At 48.9% G+C, this 15,926-nt stretch overlaps 15 non-coding genes across 15 annotated transcripts; 5 read left to right on the top strand and 10 right to left on the bottom strand.

Annotated features, from left to right (window-relative positions):
• Nucleotides 1-1,684: 1,684 nt before the first annotated feature.
• Nucleotides 1,685-1,756, bottom strand: Trnap-cgg (transfer RNA proline (anticodon CGG)). The gene has a single exon. It is a non-coding gene; the product is annotated as a tRNA-Pro (tRNA).
• Nucleotides 1,757-1,977: 221 nt separating this feature from the next.
• Trnav-uac (transfer RNA valine (anticodon UAC)) lies at nt 1,978-2,050 on the top strand. Its single transcript has one exon. It is a non-coding gene; the product is annotated as a tRNA-Val (tRNA).
• Nucleotides 2,051-2,685: 635 nt separating this feature from the next.
• Nucleotides 2,686-2,757, bottom strand: Trnap-ugg (transfer RNA proline (anticodon UGG)). Its single transcript has one exon. It is a non-coding gene; the product is annotated as a tRNA-Pro (tRNA).
• A 1,791-nt stretch (nt 2,758-4,548) lies between these two features.
• Nucleotides 4,549-4,620, bottom strand: Trnap-cgg (transfer RNA proline (anticodon CGG)). The gene has a single exon. It is a non-coding gene; the product is annotated as a tRNA-Pro (tRNA).
• A 221-nt stretch (nt 4,621-4,841) lies between these two features.
• Trnav-uac (transfer RNA valine (anticodon UAC)) lies at nt 4,842-4,914 on the top strand. The gene has a single exon. It is a non-coding gene; the product is annotated as a tRNA-Val (tRNA).
• A 635-nt stretch (nt 4,915-5,549) lies between these two features.
• On the bottom strand, nt 5,550-5,621 carry Trnap-ugg (transfer RNA proline (anticodon UGG)). Its single transcript has one exon. It is a non-coding gene; the product is annotated as a tRNA-Pro (tRNA).
• A 1,791-nt stretch (nt 5,622-7,412) lies between these two features.
• On the bottom strand, nt 7,413-7,484 carry Trnap-cgg (transfer RNA proline (anticodon CGG)). Its single transcript has one exon. It is a non-coding gene; the product is annotated as a tRNA-Pro (tRNA).
• Nucleotides 7,485-7,705: 221 nt separating this feature from the next.
• Nucleotides 7,706-7,778, top strand: Trnav-uac (transfer RNA valine (anticodon UAC)). The gene has a single exon. It is a non-coding gene; the product is annotated as a tRNA-Val (tRNA).
• A 635-nt stretch (nt 7,779-8,413) lies between these two features.
• Nucleotides 8,414-8,485, bottom strand: Trnap-ugg (transfer RNA proline (anticodon UGG)). Its single transcript has one exon. It is a non-coding gene; the product is annotated as a tRNA-Pro (tRNA).
• Nucleotides 8,486-10,276: 1,791 nt separating this feature from the next.
• On the bottom strand, nt 10,277-10,348 carry Trnap-cgg (transfer RNA proline (anticodon CGG)). The gene has a single exon. It is a non-coding gene; the product is annotated as a tRNA-Pro (tRNA).
• A 221-nt stretch (nt 10,349-10,569) lies between these two features.
• Trnav-uac (transfer RNA valine (anticodon UAC)) lies at nt 10,570-10,642 on the top strand. The gene has a single exon. It is a non-coding gene; the product is annotated as a tRNA-Val (tRNA).
• Nucleotides 10,643-11,277: 635 nt separating this feature from the next.
• Trnap-ugg (transfer RNA proline (anticodon UGG)) lies at nt 11,278-11,349 on the bottom strand. Its single transcript has one exon. It is a non-coding gene; the product is annotated as a tRNA-Pro (tRNA).
• A 1,791-nt stretch (nt 11,350-13,140) lies between these two features.
• On the bottom strand, nt 13,141-13,212 carry Trnap-cgg (transfer RNA proline (anticodon CGG)). Its single transcript has one exon. It is a non-coding gene; the product is annotated as a tRNA-Pro (tRNA).
• A 221-nt stretch (nt 13,213-13,433) lies between these two features.
• On the top strand, nt 13,434-13,506 carry Trnav-uac (transfer RNA valine (anticodon UAC)). The gene has a single exon. It is a non-coding gene; the product is annotated as a tRNA-Val (tRNA).
• Nucleotides 13,507-14,141: 635 nt separating this feature from the next.
• Trnap-ugg (transfer RNA proline (anticodon UGG)) lies at nt 14,142-14,213 on the bottom strand. Its single transcript has one exon. It is a non-coding gene; the product is annotated as a tRNA-Pro (tRNA).
• Between the last annotated feature and the right edge of the window lie 1,713 nt (nt 14,214-15,926).

Raw genomic sequence — 15,926 nt, 5'->3', positions numbered from 1 at the left:
GATGGAAAGAATATTAAAGGCAATGAATGTAGAGTGAATAATTTCATCGCGCTCTGCAGATGAACAGACGGTGGTGTTTCACTTTCGTCATGTGCTTTCTTAGCATCAAGGGAAGGCAAATGCACTAAACAAAAGAACACCGGGAATCCGAAACACCAACTCATAACGAAAAGATAGCGGAATATACTGCAAGCAAAACTTCCAAACACGACTCCTGAAGGCGTCGGTGCCTTAAGAATTATTCCGTGCAGCAATGATCATCTACGAAGAGCCAACTGTATGTGTCGCTCCACCACGCAACTTTTTTTGATATCGTTTTACCAAAATTTCCATTACCTGTTCGTTACAAGAATACCGTGTGGCTTTCAACTGGTCTGCTTCGTCCAGCAGCGATAGTAGTAACTAAACCGACCACAGTATCATTAAAAGTAGGTCAGACACAAAAGTCGGAGTTGCTCTGTAGCTCATGTTATTCTGCTTTCAAATGCAATTGTATGGCTGGGAGTAGGGGCGTACTCCTGTAATGCAGGCGTCCGGGAGGCCGTTTCTGTGGGAGACATCTGGGAACAACTACAGACACGGCCGTTTCATTAGCTCAGGAACGACCGCGATGCTCTTATCGAGCTCTGCAGATTGACCGGACTGCAGTGCGGAATTTTCTGCTAGTGGTGGCTCGGGGTTAAGAGAAGTCGGGAGGTGTGAGCAAAACTACATCGGGAAACCGAAACAGACGACTCATAAGGAAAAGATTGCGGAATGTACTGCAAAAGCAAACGTTGGAGAAGACGAACTCTGAAGCCGTCGGTGCTTTAACAATCATTCCGTGCAGCAACGATAATCTGGGAAGAGCGAAGGGTGGGTTCCGCTCGACCACACAACAAATTTTATATAATGTTCTACTTGTTCTAAATTTGCGTTTCCAGATCATCAGTAAAATACTGTGTGATTTACACCTGGCTTGCTTCTTCCAAAAGCGATATTAAGAAATACATCGACTGCAACGTCATTAGGGGTCGCGGGTCCGGGCGCCGGCGCGCCAGCGGCGGCCTGTCGGGGCTGCTGGTGCCTCCATGTAGAGCTACCACTGGGCCCGGGCTCCTTGCCGCTAACGAAGTGATTGCTTTTGGTGACATCATATGCAATAGCGACTGCGCGAATTGACGGTAGCTCGTACGGAAAGCAAGAGTAGCTGATGCTACCGAGGACTCGGCCGCGAGCTTGTCCGACGACTTCTTGGGCTCTTATTCGTGGTGGCATTCAGACAGGCAAGGGTGCTGTCGATTGTTGCGTACGAATGCGAAATACCTGCATTGTGCGTTTCCGCAAAGTGATTTTTACGCCAAAGTTGTGATCGTCCTGCAAGTTGTGTCACATGTGGATCTCAGAGCTTAGCAGTTTCCGTGGTGTAGCGGTTATCACGTCTGCCTAACAGGCAGAAGGTCTCCGTTTCGATTCCGGGCGTAATCACTTTTTCGTCGCACTCAACAAGACACTTGCTACAATCTCTACTGTGAACATTTAAATCAATTTCAAACGTCCAACCACCAGGCTGCAGATGGCTCAAATGATACGTGAAACTCTTTCAGAACCGGCTACTTGGTTTTTGTGCTTACCTGGAGGGCAGGAAATGCGCGGAACAGCCGCCGGCATGCCGGTAGTCGCCACACGTTTGCACAAAACGCAAGGGCTCGTCCGGGATTTGAACCCGGGACCTCCTGCACCCGAAGCAGGAATCATACCCCTAGACCAACGAGCCTTCTCGATGCACAGGACTATCGCCTCCGTTCTTGGTATCACCGTGCAGAGCTGCTGCTCACCCAGCGTTCTCCCTGGCTGTTGCGGTTTGATTGTTTTTATCGTTGTCTTTTACTATAGCAACTTCTAGAATCGGACGGAGCTCGTAGCCGATGCCCTTGCTTACGCAGGAAAAATCTGTTGGAGCTACGGTTTTCCAGGTAGTACAACGGCAAAACCGTCGTTTCCGTGGTGTAGCGGTTATCACGTCTGCTTTACACGCAGAAGGTCCCCGGTTCGATCCCGGGCGGAAGCACGACTTTTTTTAAACCCGTTTTCGGATTCCATTTCCGAGATAACGTCACGTCTGCGTGTGCGGGATAATAAATGTCGTGTGCTACACCGATATCGCCTCATTTTACTGTCAAATGCTCTTGCTCCCATAGTGCACCGGTATTCAGTAACTCAGAACGCTCGTAGCTCCATTCTGGCCTGCAAAATTTAGTATCCATTTCTTCAAGACTACTTCAAGTTCGCTTCATACTGGCTTTCCTGATCTCTTTGCACTCGCCTTGTCACAACTCTGTTGAAGTGTGAACGTAACTAATAGTGAGAAACTCTTAACTACGCTCAGTCTTGTATCCCACTCTTTGGTTGACGTTGTCGCTAATCAGATGAAGGTAGACTGCTCCACGATTGAGCTTCGTCTCCACTCACGGTGCACACGTTCTGCAAAGACAACCTTTGTTTTCCGTTGCATGCAAGATTACTGTCGGCTCTTCTACAGAAATCGACCTATGTAATTTACTGGTATCAGATTCTTGCCATATCAAACGGTCCCTTCATGACCGTAGGGCCACACACAGCGTGCTGCGGCACGCATCTGTTCTTCATTGCAGAGCTACAAACGTGGGTGAGCTCCACCTACTCTTCAGCACGGTCAAAACGGTAGGGCTCGTCCGGGATTTGAACCCGGGACCTCCTGCACCCAAAGCAGGAATCATACCCCCAGACCAACGAGCCACTTGCCGGTGGCAGTGAAGGTAATCCCAAGCAGTCCAGCTCCGAGGAACACAAACTTTCATGTAAATCAGAAAGAAAAGCGCTTTCTGAAGGCAGCGCCCACCACTGATGGAAAGAATATTAAAGGCAATGAATGTAGAGTGAATAATTTCATCGCGCTCTGCAGATGAACAGACGGTGGTGTTTCACTTTCGTCATGTGCTTTCTTAGCATCAAGGGAAGGCAAATGCACTAAACAAAAGAACACCGGGAATCCGAAACACCAACTCATAACGAAAAGATAGCGGAATATACTGCAAGCAAAACTTCCAAACACGACTCCTGAAGGCGTCGGTGCCTTAAGAATTATTCCGTGCAGCAATGATCATCTACGAAGAGCCAACTGTATGTGTCGCTCCACCACGCAACTTTTTTTGATATCGTTTTACCAAAATTTCCATTACCTGTTCGTTACAAGAATACCGTGTGGCTTTCAACTGGTCTGCTTCGTCCAGCAGCGATAGTAGTAACTAAACCGACCACAGTATCATTAAAAGTAGGTCAGACACAAAAGTCGGAGTTGCTCTGTAGCTCATGTTATTCTGCTTTCAAATGCAATTGTATGGCTGGGAGTAGGGGCGTACTCCTGTAATGCAGGCGTCCGGGAGGCCGTTTCTGTGGGAGACATCTGGGAACAACTACAGACACGGCCGTTTCATTAGCTCAGGAACGACCGCGATGCTCTTATCGAGCTCTGCAGATTGACCGGACTGCAGTGCGGAATTTTCTGCTAGTGGTGGCTCGGGGTTAAGAGAAGTCGGGAGGTGTGAGCAAAACTACATCGGGAAACCGAAACAGACGACTCATAAGGAAAAGATTGCGGAATGTACTGCAAAAGCAAACGTTGGAGAAGACGAACTCTGAAGCCGTCGGTGCTTTAACAATCATTCCGTGCAGCAACGATAATCTGGGAAGAGCGAAGGGTGGGTTCCGCTCGACCACACAACAAATTTTATATAATGTTCTACTTGTTCTAAATTTGCGTTTCCAGATCATCAGTAAAATACTGTGTGATTTACACCTGGCTTGCTTCTTCCAAAAGCGATATTAAGAAATACATCGACTGCAACGTCATTAGGGGTCGCGGGTCCGGGCGCCGGCGCGCCAGCGGCGGCCTGTCGGGGCTGCTGGTGCCTCCATGTAGAGCTACCACTGGGCCCGGGCTCCTTGCCGCTAACGAAGTGATTGCTTTTGGTGACATCATATGCAATAGCGACTGCGCGAATTGACGGTAGCTCGTACGGAAAGCAAGAGTAGCTGATGCTACCGAGGACTCGGCCGCGAGCTTGTCCGACGACTTCTTGGGCTCTTATTCGTGGTGGCATTCAGACAGGCAAGGGTGCTGTCGATTGTTGCGTACGAATGCGAAATACCTGCATTGTGCGTTTCCGCAAAGTGATTTTTACGCCAAAGTTGTGATCGTCCTCAAAGTTGTGTCACATGTGGATCTCAGAGCTTAGCAGTTTCCGTGGTGTAGCGGTTATCACGTCTGCCTAACAGGCAGAAGGTCTCCGTTTCGATTCCGGGCGTAATCACTTTTTCGTCGCACTCAACAAGACACTTGCTACAATCTCTACTGTGAACATTTAAATCAATTTCAAACGTCCAACCACCAGGCTGCAGATGGCTCAAATGATACGTGAAACTCTTTCAGAACCGGCTACTTGGTTTTTGTGCTTACCTGGAGGGCAGGAAATGCGCGGAACAGCCGCCGGCATGCCGGTAGTCGCCACACGTTTGCACAAAACGCAAGGGCTCGTCCGGGATTTGAACCCGGGACCTCCTGCACCCGAAGCAGGAATCATACCCCTAGACCAACGAGCCTTCTCGATGCACAGGACTATCGCCTCCGTTCTTGGTATCACCGTGCAGAGCTGCTGCTCACCCAGCGTTCTCCCTGGCTGTTGCGGTTTGATTGTTTTTATCGTTGTCTTTTACTATAGCAACTTCTAGAATCGGACGGAGCTCGTAGCCGATGCCCTTGCTTACGCAGGAAAAATCTGTTGGAGCTACGGTTTTCCAGGTAGTACAACGGCAAAACCGTCGTTTCCGTGGTGTAGCGGTTATCACGTCTGCTTTACACGCAGAAGGTCCCCGGTTCGATCCCGGGCGGAAGCACGACTTTTTTTAAACCCGTTTTCGGATTCCATTTCCGAGATAACGTCACGTCTGCGTGTGCGGGATAATAAATGTCGTGTGCTACACCGATATCGCCTCATTTTACTGTCAAATGCTCTTGCTCCCATAGTGCACCGGTATTCAGTAACTCAGAACGCTCGTAGCTCCATTCTGGCCTGCAAAATTTAGTATCCATTTCTTCAAGACTACTTCAAGTTCGCTTCATACTGGCTTTCCTGATCTCTTTGCACTCGCCTTGTCACAACTCTGTTGAAGTGTGAACGTAACTAATAGTGAGAAACTCTTAACTACGCTCAGTCTTGTATCCCACTCTTTGGTTGACGTTGTCGCTAATCAGATGAAGGTAGACTGCTCCACGATTGAGCTTCGTCTCCACTCACGGTGCACACGTTCTGCAAAGACAACCTTTGTTTTCCGTTGCATGCAAGATTACTGTCGGCTCTTCTACAGAAATCGACCTATGTAATTTACTGGTATCAGATTCTTGCCATATCAAACGGTCCCTTCATGACCGTAGGGCCACACACAGCGTGCTGCGGCACGCATCTGTTCTTCATTGCAGAGCTACAAACGTGGGTGAGCTCCACCTACTCTTCAGCACGGTCAAAACGGTAGGGCTTGTCCGGGATTTGAACCCGGGACCTCCTGCACCCAAAGCAGGAATCATACCCCCAGACCAACGAGCCACTTGCCGGTGGCAGTGAAGGTAATCCCAAGCAGTCCAGCTCCGAGGAACACAAACTTTCATGTAAATCAGAAAGAAAAGCGCTTTCTGAAGGCAGCGCCCACCACTGATGGAAAGAATATTAAAGGCAATGAATGTAGAGTGAATAATTTCATCGCGCTCTGCAGATGAACAGACGGTGGTGTTTCACTTTCGTCATGTGCTTTCTTAGCATCAAGGGAAGGCAAATGCACTAAACAAAAGAACACCGGGAATCCGAAACACCAACTCATAACGAAAAGATAGCGGAATATACTGCAAGCAAAACTTCCAAACACGACTCCTGAAGGCGTCGGTGCCTTAAGAATTATTCCGTGCAGCAATGATCATCTACGAAGAGCCAACTGTATGTGTCGCTCCACCACGCAACTTTTTTTGATATCGTTTTACCTAAATTTCCATTACCTGTTCGTTACAAGAATACCGTGTGGCTTTCAACTGGTCTGCTTCGTCCAGCAGCGATAGTAGTAACTAAACCGACCACAGTATCATTAAAAGTAGGTCAGACACAAAAGTCGGAGTTGCTCTGTAGCTCATGTTATTCTGCTTTCAAATGCAATTGTATGGCTGGGAGTAGGGGCGTACTCCTGTAATGCAGGCGTCCGGGAGGCCGTTTCTGTGGGAGACATCTGGGAACAACTACAGACACGGCCGTTTCATTAGCTCAGGAACGACCGCGATGCTCTTATCGAGCTCTGCAGATTGACCGGACTGCAGTGCGGAATTTTCTGCTAGTGGTGGCTCGGGGTTAAGAGAAGTCGGGAGGTGTGAGCAAAACTACATCGGGAAACCGAAACAGACGACTCATAAGGAAAAGATTGCGGAATGTACTGCAAAAGCAAACGTTGGAGAAGACGAACTCTGAAGCCGTCGGTGCTTTAACAATCATTCCGTGCAGCAACGATAATCTGGGAAGAGCGAAGGGTGGGTTCCGCTCGACCACACAACAAATTTTATATAATGTTCTACTTGTTCTAAATTTGCGTTTCCAGATCATCAGTAAAATACTGTGTGATTTACACCTGGCTTGCTTCTTCCAAAAGCGATATTAAGAAATACATCGACTGCAACGTCATTAGGGGTCGCGGGTCCGGGCGCCGGCGCGCCAGCGGCGGCCTGTCGGGGCTGCTGGTGCCTCCATGTAGAGCTACCACTGGGCCCGGGCTCCTTGCCGCTAACGAAGTGATTGCTTTTGGTGACATCATATGCAATAGCGACTGCGCGAATTGACGGTAGCTCGTACGGAAAGCAAGAGTAGCTGATGCTACCGAGGACTCGGCCGCGAGCTTGTCCGACGACTTCTTGGGCTCTTATTCGTGGTGGCATTCAGACAGGCAAGGGTGCTGTCGATTGTTGCGTACGAATGCGAAATACCTGCATTGTGCGTTTCCGCAAAGTGATTTTTACGCCAAAGTTGTGATCGTCCTCAAAGTTGTGTCACATGTGGATCTCAGAGCTTAGCAGTTTCCGTGGTGTAGCGGTTATCACGTCTGCCTAACAGGCAGAAGGTCTCCGTTTCGATTCCGGGCGTAATCACTTTTTCGTCGCACTCAACAAGACACTTGCTACAATCTCTACTGTGAACATTTAAATCAATTTCAAACGTCCAACCACCAGGCTGCAGATGGCTCAAATGATACGTGAAACTCTTTCAGAACCGGCTACTTGGTTTTTGTGCTTACCTGGAGGGCAGGAAATGCGCGGAACAGCCGCCGGCATGCCGGTAGTCGCCACACGTTTGCACAAAACGCAAGGGCTCGTCCGGGATTTGAACCCGGGACCTCCTGCACCCGAAGCAGGAATCATACCCCTAGACCAACGAGCCTTCTCGATGCACATAACTATCGCCTCCGTTCTTGGTATCACCGTGCAGAGCTGCTGCTCACCCAGCGTTCTCCCTGGCTGTTGCGGTTTGATTGTTTTTATCGTTGTCTTTTACTATAGCAACTTCTAGAATCGGACGGAGCTCGTAGCCGATGCCCTTGCTTACGCAGGAAAAATCTGTTGGAGCTACGGTTTTCCAGGTAGTACAACGGCAAAACCGTCGTTTCCGTGGTGTAGCGGTTATCACGTCTGCTTTACACGCAGAAGGTCCCCGGTTCGATCCCGGGCGGAAGCACGACTTTTTTTAAACCCGTTTTCGGATTCCATTTCCGAGATAACGTCACGTCTGCGTGTGCGGGATAATAAATGTCGTGTGCTACACCGATATCGCCTCATTTTACTGTCAAATGCTCTTGCTCCCATAGTGCACCGGTATTCAGTAACTCAGAACGCTCGTAGCTCCATTCTGGCCTGCAAAATTTAGTATCCATTTCTTCAAGACTACTTCAAGTTCGCTTCATACTGGCTTTCCTGATCTCTTTGCACTCGCCTTGTCACAACTCTGTTGAAGTGTGAACGTAACTAATAGTGAGAAACTCTTAACTACGCTCAGTCTTGTATCCCACTCTTTGGTTGACGTTGTCGCTAATCAGATGAAGGTAGACTGCTCCACGATTGAGCTTCGTCTCCACTCACGGTGCACACGTTCTGCAAAGACAACCTTTGTTTTCCGTTGCATGCAAGATTACTGTCGGCTCTTCTACAGAAATCGACCTATGTAATTTACTGGTATCAGATTCTTGCCATATCAAACGGTCCCTTCATGACCGTAGGGCCACACACAGCGTGCTGCGGCACGCATCTGTTCTTCATTGCAGAGCTACAAACGTGGGTGAGCTCCACCTACTCTTCAGCACGGTCAAAACGGTAGGGCTTGTCCGGGATTTGAACCCGGGACCTCCTGCACCCAAAGCAGGAATCATACCCCCAGACCAACGAGCCACTTGCCGGTGGCAGTGAAGGTAATCCCAAGCAGTCCAGCTCCGAGGAACACAAACTTTCATGTAAATCAGAAAGAAAAGCGCTTTCTGAAGGCAGCGCCCACCACTGATGGAAAGAATATTAAAGGCAATGAATGTAGAGTGAATAATTTCATCGCGCTCTGCAGATGAACAGACGGTGGTGTTTCACTTTCGTCATGTGCTTTCTTAGCATCAAGGGAAGGCAAATGCACTAAACAAAAGAACACCGGGAATCCGAAACACCAACTCATAACGAAAAGATAGCGGAATATACTGCAAGCAAAACTTCCAAACACGACTCCTGAAGGCGTCGGTGCCTTAAGAATTATTCCGTGCAGCAATGATCATCTACGAAGAGCCAACTGTATGTGTCGCTCCACCACGCAACTTTTTTTGATATCGTTTTACCTAAATTTCCATTACCTGTTCGTTACAAGAATACCGTGTGGCTTTCAACTGGTCTGCTTCGTCCAGCAGCGATAGTAGTAACTAAACCGACCACAGTATCATTAAAAGTAGGTCAGACACAAAAGTCGGAGTTGCTCTGTAGCTCATGTTATTCTGCTTTCAAATGCAATTGTATGGCTGGGAGTAGGGGCGTACTCCTGTAATGCAGGCGTCCGGGAGGCCGTTTCTGTGGGAGACATCTGGGAACAACTACAGACACGGCCGTTTCATTAGCTCAGGAACGACCGCGATGCTCTTATCGAGCTCTGCAGATTGACCGGACTGCAGTGCGGAATTTTCTGCTAGTGGTGGCTCGGGGTTAAGAGAAGTCGGGAGGTGTGAGCAAAACTACATCGGGAAACCGAAACAGACGACTCATAAGGAAAAGATTGCGGAATGTACTGCAAAAGCAAACGTTGGAGAAGACGAACTCTGAAGCCGTCGGTGCTTTAACAATCATTCCGTGCAGCAACGATAATCTGGGAAGAGCGAAGGGTGGGTTCCGCTCGACCACACAACAAATTTTATATAATGTTCTACTTGTTCTAAATTTGCGTTTCCAGATCATCAGTAAAATACTGTGTGATTTACACCTGGCTTGCTTCTTCCAAAAGCGATATTAAGAAATACATCGACTGCAACGTCATTAGGGGTCGCGGGTCCGGGCGCCGGCGCGCCAGCGGCGGCCTGTCGGGGCTGCTGGTGCCTCCATGTAGAGCTACCACTGGGCCCGGGCTCCTTGCCGCTAACGAAGTGATTGCTTTTGGTGACATCATATGCAATAGCGACTGCGCGAATTGACGGTAGCTCGTACGGAAAGCAAGAGTAGCTGATGCTACCGAGGACTCGGCCGCGAGCTTGTCCGACGACTTCTTGGGCTCTTATTCGTGGTGGCATTCAGACAGGCAAGGGTGCTGTCGATTGTTGCGTACGAATGCGAAATACCTGCATTGTGCGTTTCCGCAAAGTGATTTTTACGCCAAAGTTGTGATCGTCCTGCAAGTTGTGTCACATGTGGATCTCAGAGCTTAGCAGTTTCCGTGGTGTAGCGGTTATCACGTCTGCCTAACAGGCAGAAGGTCTCCGTTTCGATTCCGGGCGTAATCACTTTTTCGTCGCACTCAACAAGACACTTGCTACAATCTCTACTGTGAACATTTAAATCAATTTCAAACGTCCAACCACCAGGCTGCAGATGGCTCAAATGATACGTGAAACTCTTTCAGAACCGGCTACTTGGTTTTTGTGCTTACCTGGAGGGCAGGAAATGCGCGGAACAGCCGCCGGCATGCCGGTAGTCGCCACACGTTTGCACAAAACGCAAGGGCTCGTCCGGGATTTGAACCCGGGACCTCCTGCACCCGAAGCAGGAATCATACCCCTAGACCAACGAGCCTTCTCGATGCACAGGACTATCGCCTCCGTTCTTGGTATCACCGTGCAGAGCTGCTGCTCACCCAGCGTTCTCCCTGGCTGTTGCGGTTTGATTGTTTTTATCGTTGTCTTTTACTATAGCAACTTCTAGAATCGGACGGAGCTCGTAGCCGATGCCCTTGCTTACGCAGGAAAAATCTGTTGGAGCTACGGTTTTCCAGGTAGTACAACGGCAAAACCGTCGTTTCCGTGGTGTAGCGGTTATCACGTCTGCTTTACACGCAGAAGGTCCCCGGTTCGATCCCGGGCGGAAGCACGACTTTTTTTAAACCCGTTTTCGGATTCCATTTCCGAGATAACGTCACGTCTGCGTGTGCGGGATAATAAATGTCGTGTGCTACACCGATATCGCCTCATTTTACTGTCAAATGCTCTTGCTCCCATAGTGCACCGGTATTCAGTAACTCAGAACGCTCGTAGCTCCATTCTGGCCTGCAAAATTTAGTATCCATTTCTTCAAGACTACTTCAAGTTCGCTTCATACTGGCTTTCCTGATCTCTTTGCACTCGCCTTGTCACAACTCTGTTGAAGTGTGAACGTAACTAATAGTGAGAAACTCTTAACTACGCTCAGTCTTGTATCCCACTCTTTGGTTGACGTTGTCGCTAATCAGATGAAGGTAGACTGCTCCACGATTGAGCTTCGTCTCCACTCACGGTGCACACGTTCTGCAAAGACAACCTTTGTTTTCCGTTGCATGCAAGATTACTGTCGGCTCTTCTACAGAAATCGACCTATGTAATTTACTGGTATCAGATTCTTGCCATATCAAACGGTCCCTTCATGACCGTAGGGCCACACACAGCGTGCTGCGGCACGCATCTGTTCTTCATTGCAGAGCTACAAACGTGGGTGAGCTCCACCTACTCTTCAGCACGGTCAAAACGGTAGGGCTCGTCCGGGATTTGAACCCGGGACCTCCTGCACCCAAAGCAGGAATCATACCCCCAGACCAACGAGCCACTTGCCGGTGGCAGTGAAGGTAATCCCAAGCAGTCCAGCTCCGAGGAACACAAACTTTCATGTAAATCAGAAAGAAAAGCGCTTTCTGAAGGCAGCGCCCACCACTGATGGAAAGAATATTAAAGGCAATGAATGTAGAGTGAATAATTTCATCGCGCTCTGCAGATGAACAGACGGTGGTGTTTCACTTTCGTCATGTGCTTTCTTAGCATCAAGGGAAGGCAAATGCACTAAACAAAAGAACACCGGGAATCCGAAACACCAACTCATAACGAAAAGATAGCGGAATATACTGCAAGCAAAACTTCCAAACACGACTCCTGAAGGCGTCGGTGCCTTAAGAATTATTCCGTGCAGCAATGATCATCTACGAAGAGCCAACTGTATGTGTCGCTCCACCACGCAACTTTTTTTGATATCGTTTTACCAAAATTTCCATTACCTGTTCGTTACAAGAATACCGTGTGGCTTTCAACTGGTCTGCTTCGTCCAGCAGCGATAGTAGTAACTAAACCGACCACAGTATCATTAAAAGTAGGTCAGACACAAAAGTCGGAGTTGCTCTGTAGCTCATGTTATTCTGCTTTCAAATGCAATTGTATGGCTGGGAGTAGGGGCGTACTCCTGTAATGCAGGCGTCCGGGAGGCCGTTTCTGTGGGAGACATCTGGGAACAACTACAGACACGGCCGTTTCATTAGCTCAGGAACGACCGCGATGCTCTTATCGAGCTCTGCAGATTGACCGGACTGCAGTGCGGAATTTTCTGCTAGTGGTGGCTCGGGGTTAAGAGAAGTCGGGAGGTGTGAGCAAAACTACATCGGGAAACCGAAACAGACGACTCATAAGGAAAAGATTGCGGAATGTACTGCAAAAGCAAACGTTGGAGAAGACGAACTCTGAAGCCGTCGGTGCTTTAACAATCATTCCGTGCAGCAACGATAATCTGGGAAGAGCGAAGGGTGGGTTCCGCTCGACCACACAACAAATTTTATATAATGTTCTACTTGTTCTAAATTTGCGTTTCCAGATCATCAGTAAAATACTGTGTGATTTACACCTGGCTTGCTTCTTCCAAAAGCGATATTAAGAAATACATCGACTGCAACGTCATTAGGGGTCGCGGGTCCGGGCGCCGGCGCGCCAGCGGCGGCCTGTCGGGGCTGCTGGTGCCTCCATGTAGAGCTACCACTGGGCCCGGGCTCCTTGCCGCTAACGAAGTGATTGCTTTTGGTGACATCATATGCAATAGCGACTGCGCGAATTGACGGTAGCTCGTACGGAAAGCAAGAGTAGCTGATGCTACCGAGGACTCGGCCGCGAGCTTGTCCGACGACTTCTTGGGCTCTTATTCGTGGTGGCATTCAGACAGGCAAGGGTGCTGTCGATTGTTGCGTACGAATGCGAAATACCTGCATTGTGCGTTTCCGCAAAGTGATTTTTACGCCAAAGTTGTGATCGTCCTCAAAGTTGTGTCACATGTGGATCTCAGAGCTTAGCAGTTTCCGTGGTGTAGCGGTTATCACGTCTGCCTAACAGGCAGAAGGTCTCCGTTTCGATTCCGGGCGTAATCACTTTTTCGTCGCACTCAACAAGACACTTGCTACAATCTCTACTGTGAACATTTAAATCAATTTCAAACGTCCAACCACCAGGCTGCAGATGGCTCAAATGATACGTGAAACTCTTTCAGAACCGGCTACTTGGTTTTTGTGCTTACCTGGAGGGCAGGAAATGCGCGGAACAGCCGCCGGCATGCCGGTAGTCGCCACACGTTTGCACAAAACGCAAGGGCTCGTCCGGGATTTGAACCCGGGACCTCCTGCACCCGAAGCAGGAATCATACCCCTAGACCAACGAGCCTTCTCGATGCACATAACTATCGCCTCCGTTCTTGGTATCACCGTGCAGAGCTGCTGCTCACCCAGCGTTCTCCCTGGCTGTTGCGGTTTGATTGTTTTTATCGTTGTCTTTTACTATAGCAACTTCTAGAATCGGACGGAGCTCGTAGCCGATGCCCTTGCTTACGCAGGAAAAATCTGTTGGAGCTACGGTTTTCCAGGTAGTACAACGGCAAAACCGTCGTTTCCGTGGTGTAGCGGTTATCACGTCTGCTTTACACGCAGAAGGTCCCCGGTTCGATCCCGGGCGGAAGCACGACTTTTTTTAAACCCGTTTTCGGATTCCATTTCCGAGATAACGTCACGTCTGCGTGTGCGGGATAATAAATGTCGTGTGCTACACCGATATCGCCTCATTTTACTGTCAAATGCTCTTGCTCCCATAGTGCACCGGTATTCAGTAACTCAGAACGCTCGTAGCTCCATTCTGGCCTGCAAAATTTAGTATCCATTTCTTCAAGACTACTTCAAGTTCGCTTCATACTGGCTTTCCTGATCTCTTTGCACTCGCCTTGTCACAACTCTGTTGAAGTGTGAACGTAACTAATAGTGAGAAACTCTTAACTACGCTCAGTCTTGTATCCCACTCTTTGGTTGACGTTGTCGCTAATCAGATGAAGGTAGACTGCTCCACGATTGAGCTTCGTCTCCACTCACGGTGCACACGTTCTGCAAAGACAACCTTTGTTTTCCGTTGCATGCAAGATTACTGTCGGCTCTTCTACAGAAATCGACCTATGTAATTTACTGGTATCAGATTCTTGCCATATCAAACGGTCCCTTCATGACCGTAGGGCCACACACAGCGTGCTGCGGCACGCATCTGTTCTTCATTGCAGAGCTACAAACGTGGGTGAGCTCCACCTACTCTTCAGCACGGTCAAAACGGTAGGGCTTGTCCGGGATTTGAACCCGGGACCTCCTGCACCCAAAGCAGGAATCATACCCCCAGACCAACGAGCCACTTGCCGGTGGCAGTGAAGGTAATCCCAAGCAGTCCAGCTCCGAGGAACACAAACTTTCATGTAAATCAGAAAGAAAAGCGCTTTCTGAAGGCAGCGCCCACCACTGATGGAAAGAATATTAAAGGCAATGAATGTAGAGTGAATAATTTCATCGCGCTCTGCAGATGAACAGACGGTGGTGTTTCACTTTCGTCATGTGCTTTCTTAGCATCAAGGGAAGGCAAATGCACTAAACAAAAGAACACCGGGAATCCGAAACACCAACTCATAACGAAAAGATAGCGGAATATACTGCAAGCAAAACTTCCAAACACGACTCCTGAAGGCGTCGGTGCCTTAAGAATTATTCCGTGCAGCAATGATCATCTACGAAGAGCCAACTGTATGTGTCGCTCCACCACGCAACTTTTTTTGATATCGTTTTACCTAAATTTCCATTACCTGTTCGTTACAAGAATACCGTGTGGCTTTCAACTGGTCTGCTTCGTCCAGCAGCGATAGTAGTAACTAAACCGACCACAGTATCATTAAAAGTAGGTCAGACACAAAAGTCGGAGTTGCTCTGTAGCTCATGTTATTCTGCTTTCAAATGCAATTGTATGGCTGGGAGTAGGGGCGTACTCCTGTAATGCAGGCGTCCGGGAGGCCGTTTCTGTGGGAGACATCTGGGAACAACTACAGACACGGCCGTTTCATTAGCTCAGGAACGACCGCGATGCTCTTATCGAGCTCTGCAGATTGACCGGACTGCAGTGCTGAATTTTCTGCTAGTGGTGGCTCGGGGTTAAGAGAAGTCGGGAGGTGTGAGCAAAACTACATCGGGAAACCGAAACAGACGACTCATAAGGAAAAGATTGCGGAATGTACTGCAAAAGCAAACGTTGGAGAAGACGAACTCTGAAGCCGTCGGTGCTTTAACAATCATTCCGTGCAGCAACGATAATCTGGGAAGAGCGAAGGGTGGGTTCCGCTCGACCACACAACAAATTTTATATAATGTTCTACTTGTTCTAAATTTGCGTTTCCAGATCATCAGTAAAATACTGTGTGATTTACACCTGGCTTGCTTCTTCCAAAAGCGATATTAAGAAATACATCGACTGCAACGTCATTAGGGGTCGCGGGTCCGGGCGCCGGCGCGCCAGCGGCGGCCTGTCGGGGCTGCTGGTGCCTCCATGTAGAGCTACCACTGGGCCCGGGCTCCTTGCCGCTAACGAAGTGATTGCTTTTGGTGACATCATATGCAATAGCGACTGCGCGAATTGACGGTAGCTCGTACGGAAAGCAAGAGTAGCTGATGCTACCGAGGACTCGGCCGCGAGCTTGTCCGACGACTTCTTGGGCTCTTATTCGTGGTGGCATTCAGACAGGCAAGGGTGCTGTCGATTGTTGCGTACGAATGCGAAATACCTGCATTGTGCGTTTCCGCAAAGTGATTTTTACGCCAAAGTTGTGATCGTCCTCAAAGTTGTGTCACATGTGGATCTCAGAGCTTAGCAGTTTCCGTGGTGTAGCGGTTATCACGTCTGCCTAACAGGCAGAAGGTCTCCGTTTCGATTCCGGGCGTAATCACTTTTTCGTCGCACTCAACAAGACACTTGCTACAATCTCTACTGTGAACATTTAAATCAATTTCAAACGTCCAACCACCAGGCTGCAGATGGCTCAAATGATACGTGAAACTCTTTCAGAACCGGCTACTTGGTTTTTG

The sequence above is a fragment of the Schistocerca gregaria genome, chromosome 2, assembly GCF_023897955.1.
Source record: "Schistocerca gregaria isolate iqSchGreg1 chromosome 2, iqSchGreg1.2, whole genome shotgun sequence".
Taxonomy (NCBI): domain Eukaryota; kingdom Metazoa; phylum Arthropoda; class Insecta; order Orthoptera; family Acrididae; genus Schistocerca; species Schistocerca gregaria.
This window is presented reverse-complemented; position numbering and strand designations above follow the sequence as displayed.